This window comes from Lissotriton helveticus, chromosome 7, assembly GCF_964261635.1.
Source record: "Lissotriton helveticus chromosome 7, aLisHel1.1, whole genome shotgun sequence".
NCBI lineage: Eukaryota > Metazoa > Chordata > Amphibia > Caudata > Salamandridae > Lissotriton > Lissotriton helveticus.
This window is the reverse complement of record NC_136068.1, coordinates 1,920,222,233-1,920,239,535: the sequence shown is the minus strand read 5'-3', so window position 1 is coordinate 1,920,239,535 and position 17,303 is coordinate 1,920,222,233. Positions and strand designations below refer to the sequence as shown.

Below are 17,303 nucleotides of genomic sequence, written 5' to 3'. Positions count from 1 at the left end.
TCGAAAACCTTCTACCTAAACTGCTCAAGAGATTCTGATAGTATTCGGCATACGCTTTGCTTGTCCGAAGACTGCACAGTATCAACCAAAGACCCTCTGCACACCAAGTGGGGTGTTTGCTTATTGATGGAGCCCACCGTGGAAGCAGTGAGCCTTGCCAGAGTACAGACACTAATCTAGGTGGACACAGATATTTTCAGCTCACAGGAGGTTTCAGAAGCTACTGCAATGAGAAGAGAAGCATTTATTATTGGGTTTTTATATATATATATATATATATATATATATATATATATATATATATATATATATATATATATATTTCACACACACAAGGTCGCCCCAATGAAAGGAAGCCAGCCGGCAGATACGTGTTTCATCTTTTATTGGGAACAACTTGCCAACAGGTAGCAGCGTAGAAAGAGCATCAGCATGCAGATTCAGCCAAACGCGTTTCGGGAATCTCGTTCCCTTCCTCAATGGCTTTCCAACTGCCTTTGCAAGACTGTATTCTCCGCACTTATTAAGTTCCAGGGTCCCGCCCCAGTGGGCGTCGCCGACAAGGCATTGTGGTTCCTGTAGTGCGAAAGAGTAATCTCCAGTGAGTCAGTCTTGTAGGGCAAAATTAAACTCAAAGTAAAACCCATGTGGGTCGATGCACGGTCCCGTGTTGCACCCTGTCCTGCTTTTCAATTGTCCCCAGTGAAACTGCCTCCTACAATGTGCTGGCATCATTTGGTGTCAGCGTAGTCCCGCTCACCAGCGGTGGCCCTCCTTTCGCGGCTTGGACTAAGCCGCTCAAAATTTCACACACACAAGGTCGCCCCAATGAAAGGAAGCCAGCCGGCAGATACGTGTTTCATCTTTTATTGGGAACAACTTGCCAACAGGTAGCAGCGTAGAAAGAGCATCAGCATGCAGATTCAGCCAAACGCGTTTCGGGAATCTCGTTCCCTTCCTCAATGGCTTTCCAACTGCCTTTGCAAGACTGTATTCTCCGCACTTATTAAGTTCCAGGGTCCCGCCCCAGTGGGCGTCGCCGACAAGGACCACAATGCATTGCGCCTAATCTGGCATGGTACACGCCCACTGGGGCAGAGCTACAATAAATTCAAACGTGCACAATACAGCAGCTGTTGTCTCTTTGTCGAATGGCTCATGAACAAGAACGGTAGTTTGAAACGCGTTGAGCCGCGAAGGGTGATGGAAGTGAGAAGCAGCCTGCACTGTTCTCCGCAGCATCAGAGGGTAATCTTCATTGTTGGCCGTTCTTACTGGGGCAACCTTGTGTGAGAATATGATAGCGGCCTGCCCGGTCGCAAGAACGGCTCGCCACCGGCGGTGGATCTGCGGCGCCTAGAAACCTGGGTGCCGGTTCAGAATTGAAGGCTCAAGCTGCAGGATGTATCAAAACAGTGCATCCCGTGTTTTTTAACTTTCGTTAGCCCACTGGGGTTTTTTAATGACATTATTTGGGGACTACAGCAGCATCCACTTGGACTGTTATTGTGGAATACTACATGGACCACAGTGCATTGCGCCTAATCTGGCATGGTACACGCCCACTGGGGCAGAGCTACAATAAATTCAAACGTGCACAATACAGCAGCTGTTGTCTCTTTGTCGAATGGCTCGTGAACAAGAACGGTAGTTTGAAACGCGTTGAGCCGCGAAGGGTGATGGAAGTGAGAAGCAGCCTGCACTGTTCTCCGCAGCATCAGAGGGTAACCTTCATTGTTGGCCGTTCTTACTGGGGCAACCTTGTGTGAGAATATGATAGCGGCCTGCCCGGTCGCAAGAACGGCTCGCCAACGGCGGTGGATCTGCGGCGCCTAGAAACCTGGGTGCCGGTTCAGAATTGAAGGCTCAAGCTGCAGGATGTAATAAAACAGTGCATCCCGTGTTTTTTAACTTTCGTCAGCCCACTGGGGTTTTTTAATGACATTATTTGGGGACTAAAGCAGCATCCACTTGGACTGTTATTGTGGAATACTACATGGACCACAGTGCATTGCGCCTAATCTGGCATGGTACACGCCCACTGGGGCAGAGCTACAATAAATTCAAACGTGCACAATACAGCAGCTGTTGTCTCTTTGTCGAATGGCTCGTGAACAAGAACGGTAGTTTGAAACGCGTTGAGCCGCGAAGGGTGATGGAAGTGAGAAGCAGCCTGCACTGTTCTCCGCAGCATCAGAGGGTAACCTTCATTGTTGGCCGTTCTTACTGGGGCAACCTTGTGTGAGAATATGATAGCGGCCTGCCCGGTCGCAAGAACGGCTCGCCAACGGCGGTGGATCTGCGGCGCCTAGAAACCTGGGTGCCGGTTCAGAATTGAAGGCTCAAGCTGCAGGATGTATCAAAACAGTGCATCCCGTGTTTTTTAACTTTCGTCAGCCCACTGGGGTTTTTTAATGACATTATTTGGGGACTACAGCAGCATCCACTTGGACTGTTATTGTGGAATACTACATGGACCACAGTGCATTGCGCCTAATCTGGCATGGTACACGCCCACTGGGGCAGAGCTACAATAAATTCAAACGTGCACAATACAGCAGCTGTTGTCTCTTTGTCGAATGGCTCGTGAACAAGAACGGTAGTTTGAAACGCGTTGAGCCGCGAAGGGTGATGGAAGTGAGAAGCAGCCTGCACTGTTCTCCGCAGCATCAGAGGGTAACCTTCATTGTTGGCCGTTCTTACTGGGGCAACCTTGTGTGAGAATATGATAGCGGCCTGCCCGGTCGCAAGAACGGCTCGCCACCGGCGGTGGATCTGCGGCGCCTAGAAACCTGGGTGCCGGTTCAGAATTGAAGGCTCAAGCTGCAGGATGTATCAAAACAGTGCATCCCGTGTTTTTTAACTTTCGTCAGCCCACTGGGGTTTTTTAATGACATTATTTGGGGACTACAGCAGCATCCACTTGGACTGTTATTGTGGAATACTACATGGACCACAGTGCATTGCGCCTAATCTGGCATGGTACACGCCCACTGGGGCAGAGCTACAATAAATTCAAACGTGCACAATACAGCAGCTGTTGTCTCTTTGTCGAATGGCTCGTGAACAAGAACGGTAGTTTGAAACGCGTTGAGCCGCGAAGGGTGATGGAAGTGAGAAGCAGCCTGCACTGTTCTCCGCAGCATCAGAGGGTAACCTTCATTGTTGGCCGTTCTTACTGGGGCAACCTTGTGTGAGAATATATATATATATATATATATATATATATATATATATATATATATATATATATATATATATGTACTTTATTGTTGGTTAATTAAAACCCTTACAATATAAAAACACCAGCACCATATTCTTAAAAAAAAAAGCACTGTAAAATTGTAAAAAGGTACAAAATTAACCTTTTACTTAAAACTCTGCAGAGCTTCTTGGCAGATAGTGATTGACTCGGATACCAGGTTGGGGTGCAGCAGATTGATGGTGGTTGGAAAGCAATTACCTGACCCTGGGATGGGGTGCCGCGCTGCCATAATGAGGAGTGGTTGGGAGCGCCAATGACTTCCAGTAGTTTTTGCGCCTTGGTGACAAGTTTTGTTAACCCGATATTCAGCTTCGTGTTGTCCGGGTTTAAGGCTGCTATTACGACTTGGCGGCATTTTAGATCTGTCACTGTCATTAAAACTCTTGAGCAGAGAATATTTTAATTCTCACCCCTTGGGACCTGAACTGATCTCTATGGAGCCCGTAGACTTATAGTCCAGGTTGTCCACTGAAGGTTAATGACAGTGGAGGCCAGTGGGTGGATTCCCTCTACTACAGACCTACACCTAGTCTATGATGAATATGGATTGCCATTGATAACTTTGGTAAGGGGTAGATCCTGTGTGCATGGGTTCTGGATTGATTGGTTCCATGAGTCTATTTACTATTAAATTGCCCTTTAATTTCAGCTTTAAGACACAGCAAGGAAATGGAGTTTAGGTCCTCAATGGGGGTTAGCTGAGTGGGAGATCCACTGTACGCCTGTGCTTCGCCACCCAATTTACAAATGGGAGATTCACTGGTTTACCACCTGTGAAGCCTCACCTGGTCAGATTTTCCCAGTCTGTGACATGCCATGCATGTGGTGGATATGGGCAGGGAAAATATAAAATAGATCCTAGATGCAAAGCTAAAACTTCCTGCGTTTCTGGCCATTTGTTTTTTGTTCCGCAAAAACAACCTCCTGCTTTGAGAATGTTTTTTCTAAACATTAAAGTGTGCCAAACAGGCGTTTCACACATAGGGCCCACTCAGCAAACATGCAGAGCTGTGAGTCGAGTCACTGCAGCACCAACAGCAAGTGATCTCCAAACAGGATCGCTGGTCCTCCGCAAGGCTGACTCCACTACAGCCAACGACTATAGACATTATGATGGTGGATGGTGGACCCTCGATTGTGTTGTTATTGGCCTTCTCTGGGCACACATATACAGACCCTCCAACACGATAGTGGCGTTGCCTAGCCGCTGGGAATTTGGCAGCCATCACTCAATATGTTTATTGATTTTCCCATCAATTTCTATCTTGCTTTTTCCATTAACCTTATCTTTGGTTATCTATGATAGCTCACGTATACTAGCTTCAAGCTCCAAAAGTATTTTATGGTGTTCAATGGAAACACAATGGAAGGCATCCCACCCACTGATATGACTCTGGGACACTGATGTTATGTTATGTTATGTTACACATATTTTTATTGCGCACAGCTGCCCCAGCTAAGGGGCGTCCTGGCGCATGGCAGGAAAGTATGCAACACCTCCAGAGAACACAACAGATGGGGAACAGTGTCATTCAGTTATCACTGATAATATGAGATTGGCATTCTACTCCAGCACTGGAACATTCATAGATTCACATGTTTTAATCGTTCACCCTTGTCGTGCTGGGAATACCCAGTAACATGAAAAAGCTTGGTAAGCAATGCTAAAATGGCAATACACCCAACATCACTGTTTACTTAGTAGCAGGTCTACCTTATTTGAAACAACTCAAACTTCAGGCAACGAGGTGGAAGTGCCAAGCACGAATGGTCAGATTTGTACTGCAGGTTGTTGTGGATACATCTTCACATCTTATTCCTTTTCCTTAGACTTCAGCCTTCCCTAACTTCTGCTTTCAGCTAAACGTTAGTTGTTGAAAAGGTTTAAAAACAGGACTAGGAACAGCCTGCACAAATAGTTGTGTAACAAGTCTAGTAATACAAAATTCCTGTCGGAAGTACCATACGAATCGTTCTCAACAATGGTACCCCCATAGATGAAAATACTGCTGTCGACGACCATCCTGTCGATGGTCATCTGGCTAGCTAAGTCCCTCATCAATGCTTACTAAGAAGACACCACCGATGGTTGTACTAGTGTAACCCTCGTCAACAGCAATTGCCATAGCTATAGCCAAATTGACGACGACAACAACCATTTCGACTACACCGTCAATGACAGTCCACTTAAGGACTCCTTTGACTTTAGAAATGTCTTTTTGATTTTGATTTTAAAATATTTATAAAGCGCAACATTCACCTGGCGGTTTCTTGGCGCTGTGAAGGGAGGGTACCAGAGGAAAAAGATGACAACCACAAACCTTAAGAAAGTGGAAGCAGTTTTACAGAGAGAAAGCCAGTTTAAAAAGAAAAGTTTTAAGGTCTTTCCGGAAGGGAAGATAATGCGTGGCCGATCTTAGATGGTCGGGGAGAGAGTTCCAGAAGGTGGGTGCCAAGGTAGAAAAATTGGCCCCTTCCCACTTTTTGCGCTTATAGCGAGGGACCAGCAGGAGTGACTGTGACGACGAGCGCAGCTCTCTGGTGGGGGTGTACTCCCTGATCAAGGAGGAGATGAAGGCGGGAGCCGAACCCCGTCGTGCCTGGAAGCCCATACAACCGATTTTAAATAGGGCTCGCTCCCTGACAGGCAGCCAGTGAAGTGCCTTCAATAAAGGGGTTGAGTGGTGGGAACGTGATAGGCCATAAACTAATCGAGCCGCCTGGTTTTGGACCAGCTGGAGTTTCCGCAGACTGCCGTTGTAGAGGGCATTCGCGTAGTCCAGCCGGTGTATCACCAAGGCGGACATGATCAGCTTAAGTGCCAGGGGAGAAAAAAAGCGTGAGACAGTGCGGATAGTACGAAGGGTGAGGAAGCAGGAAGAAACAACAGAACTAATCTGTGAGTGAAGGGTAAGATGATTATTAAGTTTAACACCTAAAGTCTTAGCTGAGGAAGAAGGAGTGGGGGGGGGCCCAAAAGAAAAAGGCCAAAATAAAGAGTTCCAGGGACTGGAACAACCACCCGTGAGAACCAGCTCGGTCTTGTCAGGGTTCAGCTTCAGGTGGTTGAAGTTCAACCAGTCCCTGATAAAAATCATAACAGACTGGAAATTGGAAATAGAATGAGGAGAAGAAGATAGATTAAAGATGAGCTGGAGGTCATCCGCATAGTTATAAATGGTGACCTCCAGCTGCTGGAGAGCAAAAATCAAAGGATAGATATAGAGGTTAAACAGAAGAGGGGAAAGAGAAGAACCCTGGGGAACACCACATGTGACCCTCAGTGGGGCGGCCGAGAAGTCCCCCAACCGAACCGCCTGGGTGCGGTCCCTCAGGAAGGAGGAAAGCCAGACCAGGGCCGAGCACCCGACTCCCGCCGCTCCGACACGTGACAACAAGATGGAATGGTCCACCGTGTCAAAAGCGGCGGGGAGATCGAGGAGCACCAAGGCCTGATGTTGGTTTTGGTCCATGCCCTCCCTGAGGTTATCCAGGACCGACACCACTACGGACTCGGTAGAGTGCTAGGCCGGAAGCCTGCCTGACGGGATGCTAGGCCCCCATTCTCCTCAACAAAGGAGCTGAGTACCGCGGTTACGTGGCGCTCTAGCACTTTACCCAAATAGGGCAACAGTGAGATGGGGCGGTAATTGGCAGGGGCAGAAGGATCAGCCCCGGGCTTCTTAAGGATAGGCACTATGGTGGCGGATTTGAGAGCTGGAATCACGACCCCCTGGGCAAGGGAACTGTTCAAAAGTGTAAGAGGGGGCTGGGTGCAAACAGAGTAAATCTGTCTGAGAATGCGAGCCGGGCAGATGTCAGCAGGAGAGCCTGACTTGACTTTGGGGAGTATAGCCAGGAACGCATCTTCAGTAAGAGGAGGAATCGAGGTGAGAAAAGACTGGGCAGTCGGGGGAAGGGGATCAACAAAGGAAGGGGAGGGAGGGGGGATATTAGATTTAATATTACTAATTTTATTCAAAAAATAGGAATTCAGGGAGTCACATAAAAACTGGGTGGGAGGGGGTTTAAGGGTAGCCCTGTCCGAAAAAGCCAGGTCGTGGACAGTGGCGAAAATGTCCCTGGGTTTATTCTCCGCAGCCAAAATCTTTGCGGAGAAATAAGCTGTTTTTGCACCAAGTATAGCTCTCTTGTACTCTCCCAAAAGGGTGGTATATTGGATTTTCAGTATGGGACAGTAGTCCCTTCTCCACTTCCTCTCAGACCTCCGAAGGGTCAGCTTTTTCTCCTTTAAATCCTCACTGAACCACCGGTTGGCCTCATTGGGACGTCTGACCGATATCCGCCGTAGGGGAGCTACCGAATCGCAACCTCCGGCGAGCCAGATGTTAATGGAGGCGGCTTGAGATGATGAAGACAAGCCAGCCAGGTTGGGCGAGGAATTCAGGAGGGAGGATGATAGTGACGGGAGATCAACACGACTCCAATTGCGTGCCCAGATGTTTTTGGCAAGCGGGACTTTTCCTACAGGGCTAAGGTGAAGGGAAAAGGTACTTAGGAAGTGATCCGACCAAGGACAAGGGGAGACAGACAGCGATAAAACAGAACAGTTGAGGGACCAGACCTGGTCCAACACGTGTCCGTGAATATGCGTGGGGACTTGCACATGAGAGACAAAGTTCAAGCAGCATCCACTTGGACTGTTATTGTGGAATACTACATGGACCACAGTGCATTGCGCCTAATCTGGCATGGTACACGCCCACTGGGGCAGAGCTACAATAAAATCAAACGTGCACAATACATCAGCTGTTGTCTCTTTGTCGAATGGCTCGTGAACAAGAACGGTAGTTTGAAACGCGTTGAGCCGCGAAGGGTGATGGAAGTGAGAAGCAGCCTGCACTGTTCTCCGCAGCATCAGAGGGTAACCTTCATTGTTGGCCGTTCTTACTGGGGCAACCTTGTGTGAGAATATATATATATATATATATATATATATATATATATATATATATATATATATATATATATATATATATATATATATATATATGTATATATATATATATATGTACTTTATTGTTGGTTAATTAAAACCCTTACAATATAAAAACACCAGCACCATATTCTTAAAAAAAAAAGCACTGTAAAATTGCAAAAAGGTACAAAATTAACCTTTTACTTAAAACTCTGCAGAGCTTCTTGGCAGATAGTGATTGACTCGGATACCAGGTTGGGGTGCAGCAGATTGATGGTGGTTGGAAAGCAATTACCTGACCCTGGTATGGGGTGCCGCGCTGCCATAATGAGGAGTGGTTGGGAGCGCCAATGACTTCCAGTAGTTTTTGCGCCTTGGTGACAAGTTTTGTTAACCCGATATTCAGCTTCGTGTTGTCCGGGTTTAAGGCTGCTATTACGACTTGGCGGCATTTTAGATCTGTCACTGTCATTAAAACTCTTGAGCAGAGAATATTTTAATTCTCACCCCTTGGGACCTGAACTGATCTCTATGGAGCCCGTAGACTTATAGTCCAGGTTGTCCACTGAAGGTTAATGACAGTGGAGGCCAGTGGGTGGATTCCCTCTACTACAGACCTACACCTAGTCTATGATGAATATGGATTGCCATTGATAACTTTGGTAAGGGGTAGATCCTGTGTGCATGGGTTCTGGATTGATTGGTTCCATGAGTCTATTTACTATTAAATTGCCCTTTAATTTCAGCTTTAAGACACAGCAAGGAAATGGAGTTTAGGTCCTCAATGGGGGTTAGCTGAGTGGGAGATCCACTGTACGCCTGTGCTTCGCCACCCAATTTACAAATGGGAGATTCACTGGTTTACCACCTGTTATGCCTCATCTGGTCAGATTTTCCCAGTCTGTGACATGCCATGCATGTGGTGGATATGGGCAGGGAAAATATAAAATAGATCCTAGATGCAAAGTTAAAACTTCCTGCGTTTCTGGCCATTTGTTTTTTGTTCCGCAAAAACAACCTCCTGCTTTGAGAATGTTTTTTCTAAACATTAAAGTGTGCCAAACAGGCGTTTCACACATAGGGCCCACTCAGCAAACATGCAGAGCTGTGAGTCGAGTCACTGCAGCACCAACAGCAAGTGATCTCCAAACAGAATCACTGGTCCTCCGCAAGGCTGACTCCACTACAGCCAACGACTATAGACATTATGATGGTGGATGGTGGACCCTCGATTGTGTTGTTATTGGCCTTCTCTGGGCACACATATACAGACCCTCCAACACGATAGTGGCGTTGCCTAGCCGCTGGGAATTTGGCAGCCATCACTCAATATGTTTATTGATTTTCCCATCAATTTCTATCTTGCTTTTTCCATTAACCTTATCTTTGGTTATCTATGATAGCTCACGTATACTAGCTTCAAGCTCCAAAAGTATTTTATGGTGTTCAATGGAAACACAATGGAAGGCATCCCACCCACTGATATGACTCTGGGACACTGATGTTATGTTATGTTATGTTACACATATTTTTATTGCGCACAGCTGCCCTAGCTAAGGGGCGTCCTGGCGCATGGCAGGAAAGTATGCAACACCTCCAGAGAACACAACAGATGGGGAACAGTGTCATTCAGTTATCACTGATAATATGAGATTGGCATTCTACTCCAGCACTGGAACATTCATAGATTCACATGTTTTAATCGTTCACCCTTGTCGTGCTGGGAATACCCAGTAACATGAAAAAGCTTGGTAAGCAATGCTAAAATGGCAATACACCCAACATCACTGTTTACTTAGTAGCAGGTCTACCTTATTTGAAACAACTCAAACTTCAGGCAACGAGGTGGAAGTGCCAAGCACGAATGGTCAGATTTGTACTGCAGGTTGTTGTGGATACATCTTCACATCTTATTCCTTTTCCTTAGACTTCAGCCTTCCCTAACTTCTGCTTTCAGCTAAACGTTAGTTGTTGAAAAGGTTTAAAAACAGGACTAGGAACAGCCTGCACAAATAGTTGTGTAACAAGTCTAGTAATACAAAATTCCTGTCGGAAGTACCATACGAATCGTTCTCAACAATGGTACCCCCATAGATGAAAATACTGCTGTCGACGACCATCCTGTCGATGGTCACCTGGCTAGCTAAGTCCCTCATCAATGCTTACTAAGAAGACACCACCGATGGTTGTACTAGTGTAACCCTCGTCAACAGCAATTGCCATAGCTATAGCCAAATTGACGACGACAACAACCATTTCGACTACACCGTCAATGACAGTCCACTTAAGGACTCCTTTGACTTTAGAAATGTCTTTTTGATTTTGATTTTAAAATATTTATAAAGCGCAACATTCACCTGGCGGTTTCTTGGCGCTGTGAAGGGAGGGTACCAGAGGAAAAAGATGACAACCACAAACCTTAAGAAAGTGGAAGCAGTTTTACAGAGAGAAAGCCTGTTTAAAAAGAAAAGTTTTAAGGTCTTTCCGGAAGGGAAGATAATGCGTGGCCGATCTTAGATGGTCGGGGAGAGAGTTCCAGAAGGTGGGTGCCAAGGTAGAAAAATTGGCCCCTTCCCACTTTTTGCGCTTATAGCGAGGGACCAGCAGGAGTGACTGTGACGACGAGCGCAGCTCTCTGGTGGGGGTGTACTCCCTGATCAAGGAGGAGATGAAGGCGGGACCCGAACCCCGTCGTGCCTAGAAGCCCATACAACCGATTTTAAATAGGGCTCGCTCCCTGACAGGCAGCCAGTGAAGTGCCTTCAATAAAGGGGTTGAGTGGTGGGAACGTGATAGGCCATAAACTAATCGAGCCGCCTGGTTTTGGACCAGCTGGAGTTTCCGCAGACTGTACGCCGTAATGCCGTTGTAGAGGGCATTCGCGTAGTCCAGCCGGTGTATCACCAAGGCGGACATGATCAGCTTAAGTGCCAGGGGAGAAAAAAAGCGTGAGACAGTGTGGATAGTACGAAGGGTGAGGAAGCAGGAAGAAACAACAGAACTAATCTGTGAGTGAAGGGTAAGATGATTATTAAGTTTAACACCTAAAGTCTTAGCTGAGGAAGAAGGAGTGGGGGGGGGCCCAAAAGAAAAAGGCCAAAATAAAGAGTTCCAGGGACTGGAACAACCACCCGTGAGAACCAGCTCGGTCTTGTCAGGGTTCAGCTTCAGGTGGTTGAAGTTCAACCAGTCCCTGATAAAAATCATAACAGACTGGAAATTGGAAATAGAATGAGGAGAAGAAGATAGATTAAAGATGAGCTGGAGGTCATCCGCATAGTTATAAATGGTGACCTCCAGCTGCTGGAGAGCAAAAATCAAAGGATAGATATAGAGGTTAAACAGAAGAGGGGAAAGAGAAGAACCCTGGGGAACACCACACGTGACCCTCAGTGGGGCGGCCGAGAAGTCCCCCAACCGAACCGCCTGGGTGCGGTCCCTCAGGAAGGAGGAAAGCCAGACCAGGGCCGAGCACCCGACTCCCGCCGCTCCGACACGTGACAACAAGATGGAATGGTCCACCGTGTCAAAAGCGGCGGGGAGATCGAGGAGCACCAAGGCCTGATGTTGGTTTTGGTCCATGCCCTCCCTGAGGTTATTCAGGACCGACACCACTACGGACTCGGTAGAGTGCTAGGCCGGAAGCCTGCCTGACGGGATGCTAGGCCCCCATTCTCCTCAACAAAGGAGCTGAGTACCGCGGTTACGTGGCGCTCTAGCACTTTACCCAAATAGGGCAACAGTGAGATGGGGCGGTAATTGGCAGGGGCAGAAGGATCAGCCCCGGGCTTCTTAAGGATAGGCACTATGGTGGCGGATTTGAGAGCTGGAATCACGACCCCCTGGGCAAGGGAACTGTTCAAAAGTGTAAGAGGGGGCTGGGTGCAAACAGAGTAAATCTGTCTGAGAATGCGAGCCGGGCAGATGTCAGCAGGAGAGCCTGACTTGACTTTGGGGAGTATAGCCAGGAACGCATCTTCAGTAAGAGGAGGAATCGAGGTGAGAAAAGACTGGGCAGTCGGGGGAAGGGGATCAACAAAGGAAGGGGAGGGAGGGGGGATATTAGATTTAATATTACTAATTTTATTCAAAAAATAGGAATTCAGGGAGTCACATAAAAACTGGGTGGGAGGGGGTTTCAGGGTAGCCCTGTCCGAAAAAGCCAGGTCGTGGACAGTGGCGAAAATGTCCCTGGGTTTATTCTCCGCAGCCAAAATCTTTGCGGAGAAATAAGCTGTTTTTGCACCAAGTATAGCTCTCTTGTACTCTCCCAAAAGGGTGGTATATTGGATTTTCAGTATGGGACAGTAGTCCCTTCTCCACTTCCTCTCAGACCTCCGAAGGGTCAGCTTTTTCTCCTTTAAATCCTCACTGAACCACCGGTTGGCCTCATTGGGACGTCTGACCGATATCCGCCGTAGGGGAGCTACCGAATCGCAACCTCCGGCGAGCCAGATGTTAATGGAGGCGGCTTGAGATGATGAAGACAAGCCAGCCAGGTTGGGCGAGGAATTCAGGAGGGAGGATGATAGTGACGGGAGATCAACACGACTCCAATTGCGTGCCCAGATGTTTTTGGCAAGCGGGACTTTTCCTACAGGGCTAAGGTGAAGGGAAAAGGTAATTAGGAAGTGATCCGACCAAGGACAAGGGGAGACAGACAGCGATAAAACAGAACAGTTGAGGGACCAGACCTGGTCCAACACGTGTCCGTGAATATGCGTGGGGACTTGCACATGAGAGACAAAGTTCAAGGCCTGAAGTGATTCTGAGAACTGTTTAGAGGAAGTACACTCATGGGGATCAGTAGGCCAATAATTAAAGTCCCCTAACACAAGGACCGAGGCATGGTTGACCACCAGGGTGGCCAAGAGGTCCTGGAGGGCTGGCAGAAACAAGGGCGAAAACTGAGGTGGACGATACATCAATAAGCAAGTGAGCGGGGGGGGAAAGTGGGTGAGCGAATAACAAGATAATCAGTGGACACGATGGGGGATGAGGGAAGAAGTTGAAAATGTAATTCTGACCGGGCAATGAGAGCCACAATGCCCCCTGCCTTGCCAGCCGGGCGGTCTGCGCGGAGGGCAACATAGGAGGGGGGGAGAGCAGCAAGGAGGGAGGGCAGGGAAGACTCGCAAAACCAAGTCTCGGTTAAAAATAACATGTCGGGTTTATGTGTATCAAGTAAAACAAACAGCTCCTGATAGTGCCTAACCGCCGACCTAGTATTAAGTAAGAAAATAGATATAGGGCGGGGTGATGGTGAGCTAGAGTCGCTTGACAACTGAATCGTGCGGTGCAGGGGGGGGAGAGGAGAAAGGGGGACTGTGGAGTAGGCAGGGGGACACAGACCGAGGGAGGCAATGTAGTTGATGGTAGAGTCAGCCAACGGCCAGCACCCCTGAATTGCCAATAATTCCTCAGAAGAATATGTGATGAATTGGGCATAAGGACGCACCCCCAGCCCCGTCTGGCCGCGGACGGGCGCAGACGGGCTTACCTTATGCTTACCTTAGGCTTACCTTCGGCGCGCCACCGGCGCGCCCGCAGCGCTCCCAGAAGCACATTGCTTTTTATGTGCTTTCCCACCCGAACACTGGACCGCTAACTCCGGCCAGGCTCGTGGGACACCCCACCCCAAGATGGCGGCTCGCCCTCCCCTCTTGGCCCTGAGGCCGGCTGTAATCCACGAGGGAGGGCAGTGGAGGCGCGGGGAAGTGGCGGCACCCTGCACAACAAAAAACGGGTTAGTGCAGACAAGGTAGTGCAATTTAAAACATTAAAATGCAGTGGCGAATATTTATATAACACACTCCCAAAGCGCAGCTTACAACTTGCTCTTGGTACCGGGAACCTCCAAGCAAACCCCAGGCGCTGCCACCAGCCTTTTTCAACCTTAACTTTTTCTACATTCTCTGTTAAATGTTTCCACTCAGCCTCCAGTGCTTGTTGACTTGGAGGAGGAAGCTGACATCAGTAACCAGGCACCAGTATCCAACACAGCATATAATACTCCCAGCTGGATGTACACTATTTATGTGCATATGAAGAGAAGGACTATAAGGAGGTCCATTCGCAGCAGGAATATGATTGCGAACACCAAACTTTTGCAGCTTGAGGGCTATCCACTGGTGCTAATGCTTCGGCTGCTAATGATGCAGCTATGGATGTGACAGGAGCACCGGTACTGCGCAGGCAGGAATGGCTCCAATCTATGTCGTTCTACTTGTAGTTGTAGATGAAAATCATAGATATGCTCTTCAATAGACATTGTTAAAAATAATTTTGAATATACTTTGCAACATATCAAAAAGTAACTGAAACGTACAACTCCCTACGGTGCAGACGGACCAACTCCAGGCAGTGTTGGATCTATGGAGAAGGTTTTGCCCAATACAAAGTCCAAGTAAGATCTAACTACTTGGAAAGATGAAAGGTATATAACCGGGGCTACTCCTCCAGTGGAGGTCAAAGCTAAGGCTATGGCAAAGCGACACAAAAAAGAAAGGGAATATGGCTTTCCCATACTACCCTCTCCACCAGCTGTCCTAAGTACATTCGGTTGATGAAGAACTTTAAGTTTTGCTCTCTCTTGGAAGGTGATTACTACAGATTTCTGGGTGTTTCAGACAGTACAATTAATCAGGCCACACTCTGGAATTCATTCAAAAACCACCTTCTCATTCTCCCAGAAAGGAACATCATGTACACTTGTGGGAGCTACAACAACACATTTTTCTCCTCCTTCTAAAGGAAGCCATTTAGAAAGTCCCCAGATCCCAAAAGTGTCTGGTCTCTTTTTACATCAGGTTCCTTCTGGCCAAGTTTAAGTCAGGATAATGGAGGCCAATACTGGACCAATGAAGCTTTAACAAATTCTTGAAAAGCCGTCCTTTCAAATGATTACCTTTCAAGAAGTCCTTCTGATGCTTCAGAACAGGGAATATCTTACCTCGAGGATGCATATTTCCACATCCCAATACACCAAATCACAGGCAGTATCTCTGATTTTCAAAGGCAGGTCAGCACTTCCATTCGGACTGGAATCAGCATCCAGAATTTACTCAACTGCCTGGTGTCAGTACCTACTTTCCTAAGTAAGCAGGGAAGCCAAGTATATGCCCATACTGGGGCTATAGGTTCATATAACCTCCACCAGAGGAAGAGGCTTGTCCCGCCACAGCCGCTTGTGTTAGCATTTTCCCAAAGTAGGACAGAATAGAAGTGTATAAAAGTCAGCCATTCAGTCAGTCATGATACTCCAATTTCTGGGAGCCATCTTAGATACTCAGTTGGAAAATGCTTTCCCATTGGTAGTTTTTTTACTCAAATACTCAGATCCCATTAGAACTTTTACATCCCTGCAGGGCCTAAAGTCGTCTCAGATAAGGCAAGAGCTAGTTCAACAATGGAAAGAAGCAACAGGTGAATTGCACAACACAATGTTGGTAACCAAAGGAATCAAGCAGACTTTATAACAGTGGAGATTCTCAACAAATCCCAGCACTGTCCTTCCATACTGACCCTTAACAGACAGAATAACAAGGAAGAAAGAACAGAAGCATCGCTGAAAGGATGGGGTTGGGGGGCAGACATGCACGGATCATCAATTCGAGGTAACTGGTCTGAGAAAACATCTCGTACAAACATACTGCAAAACTACCAATCTGTATTCAGATCACCCTGCAGCATGGAGATTGCTCCCTTACACACCATGCCCTCAAATGAAAATGACCCCTGCCTCATGATACTGCTGGACCTGTCTGCTGCCTTCAATATAGTCACCCACACCCTCATACGCATTCTGGAGTCTTAAATGGTATACACGAGCAATTTCTTTCACCTTTTCTCCTCCTACCTTTCTAACCAACACAAGTTTGGTCAGACGTGCACCTCCTGTCGTTTTCAGGCTCTACATGGGCCTGCATCTTGCTCTACTCACAGACAACAGTATCACGATTCACCAATATGCCAATTATAAACAGCTCTATTTAAAAGTCTCCTCTGTTTCAGACATTCAATGCCTCAAACACTCCCTGTACATCATCCAGACCTTGATGTCCAGTGCCTACCTGATGCTTACTCCAACCAAGATAGTACAAATAGTCTCAATGGCATGAACCTTGAAGTCTTTGAACAGCAACTTTCTCTGAATGCCAAGTCAACTGGGCTCACCTCAGACACCATCTTCAACCTCAAGGAACACATTGCCAAGAAAACAGAGGGCCGGGTATCAGCTCTATCTTCTAAAGAGAGTGAAATTGATTATTTTAGAAAGCGACTTCAGAAGTGCTGTTCAATCCCTAATACTCGAACATTTGAATGGTAGCAAAGCTCTGGTCCATGGTCTCTCAGACTCAATAGTTACACCCCTTAAGGGCATCATACATGTCTTAGCACATCTAATCCAGGGCCTAAAGAAATATCATATCTCTCCTTTCTTAACTCTTTCCGTGCTGATGACTGAACCGCTCCGTCATCAGCCGCGGTGGCGCTGTGCTGATGACGGAGCGGTGCCATCATGGCCCGCCTGACGCGCATGCGCGGCGCTGATTTCGCGCATGCGCGGCGCGTTCTATTAAGCGGGTGGGGCCATGACGGAACCACTCCGTCATGAGCACAGCTCAGCCGCGGCTGGTGACGGTGCGGTTCCGTCACCAGCATGGGCCCGCCGCGTGGCCCCCTTAGCGCTGCGGCGGAATAGCCACCTCAGCGTTGTGGTTAATGTAACTTCATTAGCTCCCCTTTGCCAGCCAGCACCATCTTCATGACTAGCTAGATAATTTATAATGCTAACACAATCAACACCCCCATATCCCTTGTAGACAAACTCAGCATCTCTGCTGGTTTGCAGCTTACCCTCATCCAGGATACCATCAGAATTCAGACTAAGAATTGTAAAAACAGAAAAACAAGGCAGCAGAACTTTTCCGCCCATGCACCCTGAATCTGGATTCATAAGGACCTCCCCAGGTTGCTCCGAGTTAGGCGAGCATTGAAGACTCACCTCTTTAAAGAACACTACATCACAATAAATTAACTGCCAATAACGAAGCTATCTCTCCGATCAATGTTGATTTTATGCCTGTCTTTGACCCT

At 47.5% G+C, this 17,303-nt stretch overlaps 1 protein-coding gene across 1 annotated transcript in view; it reads right to left on the bottom strand.

The window, feature by feature from the left end:
* LOC144769972 (protein FAM118A-like) overlaps positions 1-17,303 on the bottom strand; it is a 489,392-nt gene that overhangs the window by 320,048 nt on the left and 152,041 nt on the right. The gene's annotated exons all lie outside the window — the stretch shown is intronic.